This window comes from Hemicordylus capensis, chromosome 3, assembly GCF_027244095.1.
Source record: "Hemicordylus capensis ecotype Gifberg chromosome 3, rHemCap1.1.pri, whole genome shotgun sequence".
NCBI classification, from domain to species: Eukaryota; Metazoa; Chordata; class Lepidosauria; order Squamata; family Cordylidae; genus Hemicordylus; species Hemicordylus capensis.
Genome location: NC_069659.1, coordinates 89,324,298 through 89,339,819, shown reverse-complemented (window position 1 = coordinate 89,339,819; position 15,522 = coordinate 89,324,298). Strand labels below are relative to the sequence as shown.

Genomic DNA, 15,522 nt, shown 5'->3' with positions numbered 1-15,522 from the left:
GACTAGACTTGTAATAGCAGATCATTATTTTCTTGTTGGCATTTTTTGTATATTTTGGTGCGGTCCTTATTGACCCGGGCCACGACTGATCTGGTATAGATTTATTAAAGTTACATCTCACCATATTGTTGATGGGAGAGGCACTCTTCATAGTATTATTATTATTATTATTATTATTATTATTATTATTATTATTTATTTTCAATTTCTATACCGCCCTTCCAAAAATGGCTCAGGGTGGTTTACACAGAGAAATAATAAATAAATAAGATGGATCCCTGTCCCCAAAAGGCTCACAATTTAAAAGAAACATAAGATAGACACCAGCAACAGTCAATGGAGGCAATGTGCTGGGGGTGAACAGAGCCAGTTACTCTCCTCTGCTAAATAAAGAGAATCACCACATTAAAAGCTGCCTCTTTGCTTATGGGAGCACCCCTGGGTTATGAAAACGCCAGACTCAAAATAAAGGAAATAATTTATGATATGGAGCGGCAAATTGATCAGGGCTCCATTCCGGTTGGTGTCTTTTGGAGCAATCAAATTCTGAGCTTTACCCCCGCCAACTATTTAAACCAGCTAACAGTCCCAAAGTACAGCAGAGCCCTGACACTGGCCCAATGCAATGCCTTGTGCACAGCTGTGTTGAAAGGGAGATATCAAAGAATTCCATATAGAGAGCGTATTTGCCCCTGTGGCTCTGGTGAGATTGAAACGACAGCTCGTGTATTCTTGTAGTGTCAGTATTACTGTGATATTCATCATAAACTCATTTCTTCATATATTAGCTCATATCCAGGCTGTACTGATTCGTTTTCCCAAAATTTCCTCTTGAACGTGGCTACGTTCTGCCTTATAGCTAGCAAAATTCGTTTAGAGTTCATTAAGAACTAAATATTCTAATGCCTACATGTATGTTGCCTCTACTCACTGGATATAGTATAGAATACAATATGGAATGAGATTTAACACTATTCTGTATTAATTAAATAATTTTGCTGTCTTGCTACCTTTATACTCGGTGTCATTCTGATATTCGTGTTGAAATAAAGACTACGCTACTTATGGGAGCAGGGGAGACCTGGAAGTGTGTGTGGGAGCGTGCAGCACTAGCAGGAGAAATCCAAGTGCCAGCTTCCATTCCCTGCTGCACCCTTCACCTGATAATTATTTCTTGGCATCCTGGACTTCCCTCTTCATTGCAAACAGTGATGAGGGAGAGCCTGGTTGGCTACCTCACTCACTTTCAGCTATGAGAAGGATGGCAGGCAGTAATAGGCTGTCTTTAGAGAGCCCTGGCGAGGTGCAGGGACTGAGGCAAATCAGGCAATGTGGGCCCCTTCCAGTTAATTTTAATGCGGGTCTAAAAAGCAGGGCCTGGGGCAGTAACCCTGCTTGCCCTGCCCCAAGGACAGCCCTGGACAATAATGATGGAAAGGAGAAGCTGTGCCTATCCAGAGGCTGGATAGCTAGTTTGCTCCACACACTTGAGCAAGTTGAAGACTTAATTGTGTTAAGTTGACCTGCATTGACCTAGTATCATGTATGTAAGTTTTGCTTAGTGGCAGAAGTATTCTAAGCACAAATTACAATAGTGCTCCTTAGATGAACAGAGTGTTTCTTGTTACAGAAGTGCTTCAGAAGATGAAACTGAAGTAGAGAATTGACTTATATGTATGATGGCTGCTGTATCTTCTATACTTATATGTGTCCTTATATTTTCACTGTAGCATTGGCCTCAAAATATGGCCACCACATCTTGCATATCCATTAACCCAGAATGCCTGAAGTGGCATACAGATATTTTCAATTAGTTCCTTTTCTTGGGAATTGGTTCATACTTATGAAATTTGTATTGTGCGTCTTTTAATTAGGTCCTCAAATGCCAGCTAACGAGTTTCTCATTTATTTGACCAGCTGTTGCATATAATCTACCATTTAGTTGGCATTCAAAATATCCTAAGAGAACAGCCAGAATTTGGGGGGTCTTTGTGGAAAAGAAAAAAAACTACGCACCAATATTAATGATGGAAAGGAGCATCAATATTATTATACAGAAGATATATATTTTAATTGTTCCTGATTTAGTTACCTATTTAATTCAATATAATTAAGCATGAAGCCAAACCTCACTTTCATTTGATCAATCAGTACAATTTTGCTAAGAATATTGCTCAAATGTTTATGTTCTAGCCTTTGGGTAACTTAAGAGATGTTTTGTTCAAATCATTGTATTTGGCCTCCCTGTGCAAGAAATGAGTGGCTTGTTTGAATGGAAATTTTAATAACATTATACTTTTTATATTTCAGCATGTTGGTTTATTGGTTTGAGCAGTCACCAAAGGGCAATGTTCTGAATGTTCCTAGAAATAGTTATGTTGGTATTAATATTCTCAGAGATTAGGGTAACTCCAGATATTGGATATTTTAGTGTTGTGTTGGTTTCAAAGAGTAGAAGACAAAGGGTTGGAGCTAAAGAACCCTGAATGGTAGCAATATAGCCGCTAAGCCTGTGCTGCAAAGGCTTGTGCAAGAATTTTATGTATGTAAAATGATGTGTGCAAGGTATGTTTACTAGTCACTTTCATAATTCTGTTTGTGTAAGAGGTTGTACAAGCTGTTGTGCAAGCACTTGCACAATCAGAAGAGTATCTCTGAATTTAGTTTCATTTTTCTTGTGCAACATTCTAGCGCAAGGAGGAAAACAGTCCCACCGTACGCAGAAAATAGCTTCTACATCTGGAAGGGCATCTTTGGATCCAACCCACTGGGGTACAGGCCACCAGGAGCTTTCTCACACAGGGTATTTACTCCAGATCTTCTCTGGAAGGGAGGGTATGTGTTCTCACTATAGCCGGATTCCCACCGAGGACAGTTCGATGTCTTTGGGAGCAACCCACACACTAATCGAGCTTTTTCTGCTGGATTTTACCTCGTCCTGGTTTATATCTGAGGTTTAAAAATGCTGTTTTTCAGCAAAGTTTCCTGGAAAATCCAAAGCAAGGCGCTGACATCAGTCCTTACATTTACATGATAAAAGCAAGTCACATCTACGGAACCCAAAATCAAAGCTGACTAGCTGCCTTGCCTTCGATCCTGAGGCAAAGATTGAAAACACAGTTCTCAGGCTTTTTGTTCTCGGGGGGGGGGAGTTTGGGGGGGGCGGGGGGAGACCTGGGAGGAAGATTTGCAGTCTCTCTTTTTTTGCAGAAAATGAGCATTTCCTTGCATGCAATCCAAGGTGGGGTGGGACTGCAAAAACAGAGGCAGGAGGGCTGCCACCCTGTTGTGCTATGCCGATCTTTGCCATTTTTGCTGCCATTTGCACAGCCGGATGGGGGGGGAGATGGGGGGGGTGACTGAGCTGAGCATGCCTAATGTTCAGTTCTAACTGAATCTTTCATATCCAGCAAAGCAGGTGGGGTAGGAGAGGAATTCTTAGTAAGTACAGCCTGATCCACCAACATTTACTCAGAAGTCAGCTTTAGGGTTCAATAGGGCTACTCTTAAGCATGCTTACTCAGAAGTAACGCCTACTGTACTTGATTGCAGGGAGCTATTATTCTCAAGCAAGTGTGGGACTATTGCAGAATGGTTTGATTTAGATAGCATCTAGCAAAGAAAGTTGCATGAACTACTTTCAGCTCTCAGTCTTTTTGAACACAGAGACGTATAAGTAGGCCTACTGAAAGAGTTATCTCAATGTCAAAATACTTACTTTAAAAAATGATCCATTAATCAACCTTGCACTCACCAAGAACTTAGAGGATCAGTCTGTCCAAACAGAGCTAGGCCTTTATCACATGAGTTTCTGTACTGACAAAAGCGACTTGGTATTTAAAGGGGCGGGGGAGTAAATTTGCCTTCTTGTATACAGAGAGACAAGCTTGCACTCTTAACTCTCACGGTGAGCTGGATAAATGTGGGGAAACCCACTGTACTAATGTGACTGCAAGTATTGCCGCTCCAAAGAAGACAAGGCTTTGCTTACCTGTAGCTGGAAAGGCTGGATCTCATTCAAACTCTTTCCTGAGCTTCTGGGTAAGGCCCACCAGATGCTGTGCCCACCACCGCCACCATGGGGGAGGCTTGCTTGGCTCACACACACCACACAAATGGCAGCAGGAACAGCTTAGATCAGCGGGGCAGGCATGGGGCAGCGATGGGGTGGGCACAGGTTGGCGGCAGGCCTCTGGGGAGGCTCCCCAGAACATCCCCTCCACTGAGACAGGAGGCCACAGGCCAGATCCCCAAGGTCCATGGGAAAGATCACTTCTGGTCCTGCCTCCTCTAGGAAACTATTGGCCACAAGGAACACACGGAAGTGAGCTGTGTGTGAACCTACACAAAAGAAAACTCGCAGTAGAGAGGGGAGGGGCTGCTTCCTTAATGCTGCGAGTTTCATTCGAAGTGGCTTCCCTCATCAGATACTCCGAGAGCTGGAAGTCCTGTATGAGAAAGCTCCAGGCATTCTTCCTGTACCACCCCCATTCGAAACAGAAACCATAGAGCTGGAAGAGAACCCAATGAGCTAACCTAGTTTAAAACTCCTCAACCCAAAAGTATTGATATTGCCAATGTTTGCAGTTACTTGATTCAGAATACCGTTATGTCTAGCTCATTAGTACTAGGGTGCATTGCAATTGAGCATCATGTCCCCCAGAAGTTCTTTCACATATTTTGCTTATTTGCTGCCCCATCCAGATCAAAAGGCCTTGTTTGTTCTAGATGGGAGGGGATCTGATTTCAAAGGGTCTCTTGGCCATAGCTAGTGTTAAGAACTATGATCCAGGGAGCAGTACAATATGGGCATGCTTGTGGCACGATCAACACAGTGCATTACAAGCTAGGGAAGAATGAAAACAGCGTTTCTTGAGCTGAGAATGAAAGAAAACAGGGGAGGCAGAAATGAGCTCCTTCTGAACACTTGTAAATCTTGTAAATATTACAAGAACACTTGTAAATATTGAGCCAATTCTGAACCAAGCCAAGGAGTTTACTCATTACTAGGCAAAAGACAGGACCATTTCCCTGCCTATTCTTATAGATTACCACACATCTGATCATGAGGCATTACACAGAGAGAGCAGATGCACTTCAAAGTGCTCTTGGGGAAAGTAGTAAACTACCTTCCCAGTTGGAGGCCATTTACTTTGTCCCGCAGACATAAATAGGAGCCATTTACCTATATGACAGAAAGTAAACAAGCTATAATTGAGGACACAGTTAAGGGGGGAAGTTCTCTCTCTGCCATGACAAGTGTGGTGTGCACGCGCGCACACACACACATATATGTATAACGTGTTAAAAGATACAACATAAAAACAGTGGCGTTAAAAACAGTCTATGTCTGAGGAAGGCAGTAACTGTAAAGTTCAAACTAAGAATAATAGAATGTAGAATTAATTAAAATATGATAAAATAAATGCATAAAGGCTAGAAGTTTAAAACTATGAACATAAGACTAAAATATATGAGAAGCAATGAGAGAGTTAAGATTAGAATTAAAATCTGATTAAAATATAAAATTAAAACTGTGTGATAGGCGGCAGTTCAGGTATGAATTATGTTGAGCCTAATTAATTCTTGCTGGTGGTCAGATCCCACAGATTTTGCACATTGCCGTGCAGAACTTGACAACAGTGTGTGTTCTAATAGGGTTGTAGCCGGACAGTAGTAGGGAGACACAGGGGTTATTCTCACGATCAGCAAAAATCGGGCTAGGAGAACCTAGCCCGATTTTTGCTGATTGTGTAAACCACCGGGCTCGCAGGCGAGCCCGGCAGCTTACAAGTGGCTAGCCCACTTTTGTAGCCCTCCCCTTAGCCCAGGTTTGCAGAGTGAGCACTCTGCAAACCCGGGCTTCCCGATCGTGAAGCGCCGCACCGCGCTATGCGCCGCACCACCCTGGAGGGGATGCAAAAAGCCGCCTCCCAGTTCCAGGAGTCTTGCTAGGGCGTGCTGAAGCTTCCGGGGGCCAAGTGGCCCCCGCTCCCCCCAGCCCCAGCCAGCTCCGACACAGAGCCAGCAATCGTTTGGGCGGCCGATCTGGCTGCCCAGGGCTCCCTCCCTGCTTGTGTGCTGGGCTTAGCCCGCTTTCCCCGCACACTCACAAAAACTGGGTCTCACTGATCGTGAGACCTGGCTCATTGACTGGCTTGCACAGCCTGGGAACTTTGTAAGTTGAGGGAGAAGAAGAATATTGTGGATGTCTATAGAATGGACAGTGTAAGGGGACGTGCTCAGTGGTTTCAACTTGTCCAGCATTGCAGGGGCACAAACTTTCCAGGAAGGGGATCTTCTTGAACATCCATCTAGCACAGCCGAAAGGAGGGCGCTGAAGCAAGCCAGGGTGAAGTCTCCTCTATGGTTAGAGGCATCTAGCTGTGTTAGATATGCAGCAGGTGCCACTATATTCCTTACGCTTTCAGAGATAGGGAGGTTAGGTGCCCTATCTAGGTTGGTTTGGTGCTCTGCATCCAAGGGCGTAGCGAGATTGGAGTGGGCCCAGAGACAAGATTTAAAATGCGCCCCCCCCCACACACACACTGAAGCTCAGCTCATGAAGTAAAGAAATCTTAAATGAGGCTGAATAGTGGTAACAAAAAGCAGTGTGTGTGTGTGTGTGTGTGTGTGTGTGTGTGTGTGTGTGTCTATATCTCTATCTATCTATATATAATCTATGTGTCACAATAGAACATCATCCTAAATTATTTTTTTAAAGGTTTTGTAAATTGTGGATGATGCAAGTCATTTAATGGTACTAGAGAAAGACATGCTGTTCTGGTAGCTCCAGGTCTTAACACTCACATCCATTTCAGAGGATGAATACAACTGAAGGAAGCCTGGATGAGTGTGCGGCTGGGGGAATCAGTCATGTGACTTGCCTCTGGGGTGGCCCCCAAGGCAGTGGGCCCCCAGACAACTGTCTCCCCTTGCCCTATTATAGTTACACCCCTGCCTGCGTCCATTATGCACTGTTTGAAAAGTGTCCTGGCCTGCTCATAACTCAGGGAAATGGGAGGGGGGAGAGCCTGCATGATGTTAGTTTCACCAACAGAGTCTACTTCTAGGTGGATTGGTGGGGAGGTGGAGCCAACATGGCCGACGGATAGTTTGATTCCTCTCAGCTCCTCCAGTTCTTTGTCTTTTTTCCCTGTAGAGGCCTCTCTTTCTGGATTATTCTTTGCTATTTTATTATTTTATATTTTTTATTCTACTCTTTATCACCTGGGAGATTATTTTTAGCCCTCCAGGATGGGCAGAAGGAATTGCACAGGAGCTGGTCTCCCTGCCTCAGTCCCAGCGTCAAAGACACGCACCAAGCAGCTGAAGTTGGACTCTTTTTTTGCCTTCGGTGAGTGCCTCGACTCCTATTTCACTACAAAACAGATTTGCCCCGTTAGAGGATATTTGTGCCTTCACAGAAGCTGTTGCTGGGGATGATTTTGTCGACCCCCCCTGAATGGCTCTTCACAGGAGACGCAGCGTAGCATTGATCAAAACGTTCTTCTATCTCAATTCTGCAATTTAACTGCAGATACGCTGCAATATATTCTACAAGCTTTAAAGAGACTGGAATCTAAAACAAGTGAGATCATGAAGCTTGTTTTAACCCAAAGCCAGTCTTGCTCCTGTTTCCATCGTGAAGGCAATACTAAAACAAAGATAGCCTCACCGGTTAATGGGCTATCGGTTAATGGGCTATTAGATCGTATATCGTTCCCTGCACCTGACAACAAAGCTAACCTCAGACTTCAACCTAATTGTGTTATGCTCTCTGTTCCACGTCAGTCATGCAACCGTTATAATTGGATCCACAAATCTGCTATTCTTCGCTCATTAAGCTCCTTAACTGCCCGTTCTATCTCAAGCTATGACCTTATTAAATATGAACATTTACCAGATATGAATCATAATCAGAGAATTCTACTCACATTCAGGAATTCCAGTTTCCCAGAGTTACTTCTTCGATCAAGAGAGTATCTGGCCAGATTCAATATTTCAACCCAGAGATGTTTTGTAAATGCAACTGTTAAACCTCTAGCTATGAGGGAGATAAATCCGCCACTCTCTGCGCCTCGCCCTCGGCCTCGCAGCCTTGAGAGAACTAAGCTAAGCAGTAAAACATCCAGGCCCAAGACAACATCGCATTCCATACCTCAAGGTCAGCATCCCTGTGTACTTTCAATTAAGACTCCCTCCCAAGAGAAAGGAGCTGAGGCAGAAACTTTAAACTCTTATGCTGCTCCAAAGCTTACTTCTGCATTACAGGACTATGCTGATATACTTCCCCTACCGGATACTATAAAGTCCTTGCTTGAGGTAGCCGACGATTTGGCTGAACTGAGTAAACAAAGTCAAGCTGTTTCTCTCTGCATAGCTGGGAATTCCTCTCCTGTTAACCATCTATCTGCTGACGTTCCAGTGGATGTGGATACATTGAAATTGGTACACATGGCATTACAAGAAAATGGCCAAATTGAGGAACACCATTGGGCGGGCTTGGCAAACGACCCCCATTTCTATTCAATTTTTTCCTTGCTAGATTCTAAACAGCACTCTTCTCCTGCTAAAGCTTTAAAAAAGACTGGTGCTAGGCCTCTCCCGGATGACAACGATAATGGTCCCTCATTTCCAACTTACAAGGATGCTACCGCTAACGCTGTTGATACTGCAAGTGCCTCACCTTCCCCTTCTTCTGCTACTCCAAGATCTACAGAAGACCCTATTGTTCTCTCCTCTGATGATGACACAAGCCTGATTTGCATTTCAACTACTCCATCTCCTCAAGATGATCCTACCTCTACTTCCAGATTATCTGCACCAACCAATATCCCCAACTGCTCTTTGTTGCCAGAACCCCTGGCCACTGATGCCACTCTATGTGAACCTGAAACTAACTCTACTCCCGTGGCTACCCAGATTCCAACTGATTGACTTTTGGCTGGTCCAGAACAGATATCGATCTTAGCCTGGAATGTCGGCGGTTGGAACAGCAAACGTCATGACCCGGACTTTTCATCTTTTGTTTCCCACTTTGACATTTTGATGATCCAAGAAACTTGGCTAACAGGAGACCTTTTTCTCCCTGGTTATACACCTTTTCTACTAGCTGCCAAGGCTGAGGGGGGCAGGAGTAGACCGAAGGGTGGTCTTGCAGTCCTTGTATCTACATCTCTGCAATGCAAATTGACTTACCTTAGCTCCCTTGACCCTTATGCATTAGCTGTTCTACTTACTTCTGGGGTTTTCAATTTAGTGCTGATAAACATCTATATCCCACCTTTAGGTTCACACTCTTGTGTTAGGGGGATATGGGTAAATTTAGAAGCATTTATTACTGATATCCAGATCTCACAGCATAATTCACACTATGTACTGGCGGGAGACTTCAATGCTCGTACTGGTTTGGATGATCGAGCTCTTTATTCCAAATTTCACTGTTACCCTCCAACTGTAGAACCTCCATTCCCTTTAATCGTTAGACGCTCTAAAGACTCTAGAGCTAATGCTTCCGGTTTAACCTTACTTCAGTCATTTAATAAGTTGGATTTGCACTGTCTTAATGGAGCGGTTCACACTGATTTTCCCGCAGAGGTTACTCACTGGGCGGGAGCTAGATCTTCCTTAATTGACTATGTGGCTATTTCTCGTGGTTTGGCCTCAGCTCTTAGGAACTTTCAAGTTGTTAATCGACCAGAGAGCGATCATTTCCCCCTGCATCCGAATATTGGTTGGAAAGGCCTTGTTAGGTTAGACTGCAGACAAGATCTTTGCAGGAATGATGGACCTATACACCAGCGAGTGAGATGGTCTCCTTTCTTGCTTAACCAAGTAAGCTTGTTCCTAAATTCTCAGGATGCCATCTCCCTGCGAGATGCCCTAGTTGGGAAAGGATTACAGATTTCCTCTCCAGCTATCTTAGATCTTTATGCTAGCCTAATTAGTCTCCTTTCACCCATGCTCACCAACTCCTGCCCACCAGCTAGTCAGCGCCATAAAACCCCCTCCCGTCCATGGTTTGATTCTGAGTGTCGCGCTGCCAAGAGGGCCCTCATTCAGGCCTTTAAATCCCATGCTGAAGGTACCTCTGTATACAGTTCGCAGGATTTACTTAATCTGAGACATCAATATAAGAAATTGTTGAAATCTAAGAAATTTCAATTTACTAAAGAAAAATGGTCTGAATTAATTGATGTGGCTAAATCAAAGAATCAAACAAGGTTTTGGCGACTGATCTCTTCTCCTCACGTGAGAGCTCCCTCCTCACCGACCTTTATTGTTCCCGCAGAATCATGGGAGCGTCATTTCCACAAACTCTACAGTCAAACTGATCCTACAGAAGCTAAGCTAGAATTAAATACCTCTGACCTTTCCTATTGGAACCCAGTTACATGCTCAGAAATTGAGGCCCTTGTCAAACAAACTAAACCCGGTAAAGCTCCCGGGATCGACCGCATCATTATTGAGATTATACGCACTAACTTAGAATGGTGGGCCCCTGTTCTTGCGTCATTATTCTCATTTATCGATAAGACTGCGAAAATTCCTCAGGATTGGGGGGTTGCTTTAATTATCCCTGTTTATAAAAAAGGAAGCAGACAAGATCCTGCAAATTACCACCCAATTAGCCTCTTGAGCATTATCTCTAAATTATATGCGAAACATCTCCTGATAAAACTGACTGACTGGATTGATGCCTATAACATCCTGGCTCCTGAACAAGCCGGATTTCGTGAAGGCCGATCGACCATTGAGCAGGCCTTTATACTCCAACATCTGGCTGAGAAATATACTTGTAAACCTGGCTCTGCCCTCTATGCGGCATTTATTGACTTAAAATCTGCCTTTGATTCCATCTCTAGGGGCCGCCTTTGGGCTAAGTTGAGGGATTTATCCATAGATAAGCGTCTCCTATTACTAATTTTTAAGCTACATGAAAATACATCCTTAAGAGTTCGTTGTAGTGCACGGGGTCACTTATCTGCTGAAATCCCCACACATAGAGGAGTCAGACAAGGGTGTATTTTAGCCCCTTTTTTGTTTAACATCTATATTAACTCCATAGTAACGCATATGAATGCTCCTTCTATTCATCCGCCCAAACTGGCACATAAACATATATCAATTCTGCTGTATGCCGATGACATGGTTCTCCTGTCACTGACTCCAGTCGGCCTAAGGCGGGCACTTGCATCACTTAGCTCTTTTTGTGCAGAGGAGGCCATTGAGGTAAACTACCAGAAAACTAAAGTACTGGTATTTGCCAAACGCCCCAAGCCCCATGTATGGAAAATAAATGGCCAATTAATTGAACAAGTTAAAATATTTAAATACCTTGGCATAGTCTTCCATGCTTCGGGAGGCCATCAGGCCCACCTGAACTATACCATACAGAAAGCCCAGCTTTCAGCCAACTTAATTAGATCTTTTTATTTCACGAAGGGCGCTGTATATATACCTGCTGCTATTAAACTCTTTGCAGCTAAAGTACACCCACAGCTTACATATGGTGCACAATTGGGCCCTTTCTGTAATTTTTCACCTCTGGAGGCCATACAGACAAAATTTCTTAGATCCATCTTCCAGGTCCCAAATAGTGTCTCAAATGCCGCTATTAGACGGGAGGCAGGCCTTTATACTTTGGAATCGGTTTATTGGAAATGTATTTTCCTATTCTGGTTAAAATTGAAGTTTTCACAAGTGGGATTAGTCCCTCTTATTATGACCGACTCCTTTGATTTGAGATGGAAACGGTCGCTTAAAATAAAATCTCAACTTTATGGGATCCCACTTGAAGAACTTGTTAGGATGGGATCTATTACAGCTACGAAGGTTATTAAACAGCGAATAATTGATACTGACCTACAGGTTGAAGCCTCCAAAATATCTAGAGGTTTGTATATAGGTAACCAGCTCTACAATCTTAAGCCTGCTGATTACCTAAGTAACATAACCTTTCCTAAATTTAGGCGTGCCTTGACCCTTGCACGTCTTAATGTTCTTCCAACATCTGTGCTTAAGGGAAGGTTCAAGGGGATTCCTTATGGTTTGCGCCTCTGCCCTTGTGGCTCAGGTGCTATTGAGTCGACTGCACATTTTATTCATTACTGTGACCTCTACAGGGATGCCCGTTTAGATTTTATCTCACCCTTGTTGAAGTCTTTTCCTGGCCGCTCAGATGACTTTTATCTTGATTTATTACTGACTAAATTTGATAGTATGAGTACTAACTCTGTGGCCAAGTTTTGCTACGTTGCATGTAAGTTGCGTACTACTATTTTATGATGTTTTATTCTCTTTTTCCTTTTTGCTTGTGTTTGTTCTGGTCATTGATCGAAATAAAGCTTCTGATTCTGATTCTACGCCCCTGCCTGCGTCCATTATGCACTGTTTGAAAAGTGTCCTGGCCTGCTCATAACTCAGGGAAATGGGAGGGGGGAGAGCCTGCATGATGTTAGTTTCACCAACAGAGTCTACTTCTAGGTGGATTGGTATCTATCTTCTATCATTAAAGGGGCTAGGCCAGTTAGAAAGAAGGATAGTCTGCCAGAAATTATGGACAGCCATGCTCTGGCCTCCACTTTCACTGGGCCTACCTCCAGCTGTAAACCAGCACGGGAGACACAGCACAGTAACTGGAATTCTGCTCTTAGAAATTTAGACTGGACAAGCTCCAGAGGGCTGATGTTGGAGAAGGGGCACGGCTTGGCCCCGTAGAGATGTTGGGCCAGCAACTTAGCTTCAAATAGTTTAAGGACTGCAGGTATGTAATAGCCTCCTTTTGACTGGAATAATTTTAAGATAGCAGCAGCACATCTCTGGGAGTTTTGAGCAACATAGCTGCTGTGGGCCTCCCTGGTGCCATATGTATGAAAGATCACCCCCAAGTATTCAAAGCATGAGACCTGCTCGATTGTGTTCCTGTCCATGCGCCAGGAGTGTATCTTTGGTCTTGTGATAGCAAGCATAATTTGTCTCTTTAACTAAGCAGGGTCTGCTCTGGTTGCATATGAATGGGAGACTTGATGTGTGAGCACTGTAAGATATTCCCCTCAGGGGATGGAGCCACTCTGGGAAGAGCAGAAGGTTTCAAGTTCCCTCTCTGGCTTCTCCAAGATAGGGCTGAGTGAGACTCCTGCCTGCAACCTTGGAGAAGCCGCTGCCAGTCTGTGTAGACAATACTGAGCTAGATAGACCAATGGCCTGACTCAGTATATGGCAGCTTCCTATGTTCCTATGGTCTGGCAAAGGTCATGATTTTGGTTTTATGATAGTTTATTTCCAAATGGTCCTCTTTACAATATCGAGCGAGGGTCTCCAGTGCTCTTCTAAGACCAATGGGGGCCCTAGAGAGAATTGCTGCACTGTCTGGGTATAGCAGGATGAAGATGTGTTTCTCCACCAGCTTGGGGGAGATGAAAGTCCAAGTTGTTTAGGTGACCCACCATGACATTTATGTAAAAACTGAATAGAAGCAGGGTAAGCATACAACCTTATTTGATGCCCTTACAAGTGGGGACAGTGCTTGACAAATGGCCTTAGGTTTGCATCTGACTTTCAGGGATGTGCTGCCATGAAGGATACAAATGATAGATAGCAGGCACCAGTCAATCAAAGAGGCTTCCAGTTTTCCCCATAATTTGGCTCATGAGATGGAGTTGAATGTAGACTTGAGGTCTATGAAGGCAGCATACAGGGAGAGGTTGAGTTTTTCTCAATTAGATGCTGGAGTACTAGGTACGTGTCAATGGTAGATTGTCCATTCCTGAATCTGGCCTGCTCCACTACTAGGAGGTTTTCTTGTTCCAGCCAGTCTCTTTGTTTCCAATACAGGTGTCTGGTATTGTGCTGAGCAGGCTAATGGGTCTATAGTTTGCTGGGTCACTTCTCTTACCTTTTTTGAAGTTGGGAATAACTGCTAGCCCTCAGTCTTTAGGAATGTGACCATGCTTGTCAATAAATGTAAGCAGCAAGGAATGGGAGCCCACCACACTGAGTTATTTTTTTATAACCAGGCAGGCAGGTCCTCTATGTCACCCCAAGGGCATCCGTGGTTCCCTTCTTCATCTCTGTACAGTTCACAAAAGTGTCTTGCTGCTTTCCCAGACCTAGGGTGGAATGCAGCTGTCCAAGTGCGTCAGACCATTGCTGGGGTGATCTGCAGTGATGAGCCAGAATAGGGCCAAGTCATTAGTTCTGACTGCTTGGATGGGACATGACCAGGTGTCTTTCATGGCATCTCTTTTCTTGTGTTTGAGAAGTTGTTTCTATTGCCTCTTCTGCTTAAGGAGAAGGACCTGCTTAAGGAGGTCCTGCACAGACAAAGACCCTGCTTTTAGCGTTGTAGAAGTTGTAGTTGGCAATGAGCATTATTTTATTTTTTTTGCTTCAATGCATTCAGAATCAAACTGCAGTTTGCAGTGGCTCCGGTGCTGTTTGAGGTGAGGAGTGATGACCCTAAGGTCATTTGTAGAAGGCTCAAATTTGCTTCTGAATTTCCCTGCTAGTAGTGGTTGTATTGTGCATCCCTGAACACTCTGATGGTTCTTCCATTGTAACTATGAGAGAGATGCATCCGCCTTCCAAATGAGTCTGAGTGGGAGGGTGGAGTGATTGAAGATAAGCAAAATTCTCTTGGTCTCTGGGTGACTAGGTAAAAATTGGATCAGGTCTATAAATCTTGGGTGGCAATTTAAAAGCAGACTCACATAACTTATTATAGTTTTGTGAAATGACCACCTCCCCACACTGGTGTAATCTGTTGCAATTTGAAGTAGCACCTGGAAGCTTGAAGTATGTGTGATATATTAGATGAGTGGGTTGTTTTTGGTGGTCCTATATGCAGCTTGTTTGGAGTTTTGACAGAGCCTCCATCTGGAGCTGAGCAGGGAGCTGTCTGGACATTGCAAAGCACTGCTTTGGGGGTTTTAAATGGGCTTTTCTCCCCACAGATGTCTTGTCCTTCGAATGCATTGAAGGCATGCCTGAGTTATCTACCTTTGTTGTTATTGTGTTTAGGCCTTCTAAAATATGAATTAAAGTTTTCTGTGGTTAAAAGGCAGATGTTACCTAGGTATTCTGGTAGCAATTTGTGGGGGTGGCGAGGGGGACGTCTGGCCCTCTTAGATTTTCTCTCTCTCTTTCTCTCTCTCCTGCTCCAGGGGGTTTTCCTGGACCAGAGTTCTTAGATGGCAAAGGAGATGCCTGGTGTAATGCAGTTTCTTCTGTAGCAAGCTCCTTGGCAGGTGAGGGAGGATTCTCCATGCCCAGGAACATAAATCTGTTCTTGGTAGGGAGTGTGAAGATTGTACTCACTGCTCCATTAGTGGAAAGGTAGGAGTCCATTCTCATCTGCTTCCCTGCCTTGGCTGGCTGATCGTTAGGGCTGTTTCTATTTTATTTTATTTTTCTTTCTTTCTTGTCTTTACTTCTCATGGTTAGGTTTCTGCTTGAGAATTCCATCTCCAGTGAGAAGTCTAATTTTAAGGCAGGAGTTCATGAGTAGTGCTGCTAGCT

General features: G+C 44.0%; 1 protein-coding gene across 5 annotated transcripts in view; it reads right to left on the bottom strand.

Annotated features, from left to right (window-relative positions):
* The window catches only part of KCNE2 (potassium voltage-gated channel subfamily E regulatory subunit 2), a 44,986-nt gene extending 36,497 nt beyond the window's left edge, over positions 1 to 8,489 (bottom strand). Inside the window, exon 1 of one of the 5 annotated variants that reach the window (XM_053310653.1) lies at positions 8,300 to 8,489. The gene's annotated coding sequence lies outside the window, so the exon portion shown is untranslated. The other 4 variants (XM_053310647.1, XM_053310652.1, XM_053310646.1 and 1 more) reach the window with 4 other exon arrangements.
* Between the last annotated feature and the right edge of the window lie 7,033 nt (positions 8,490 to 15,522).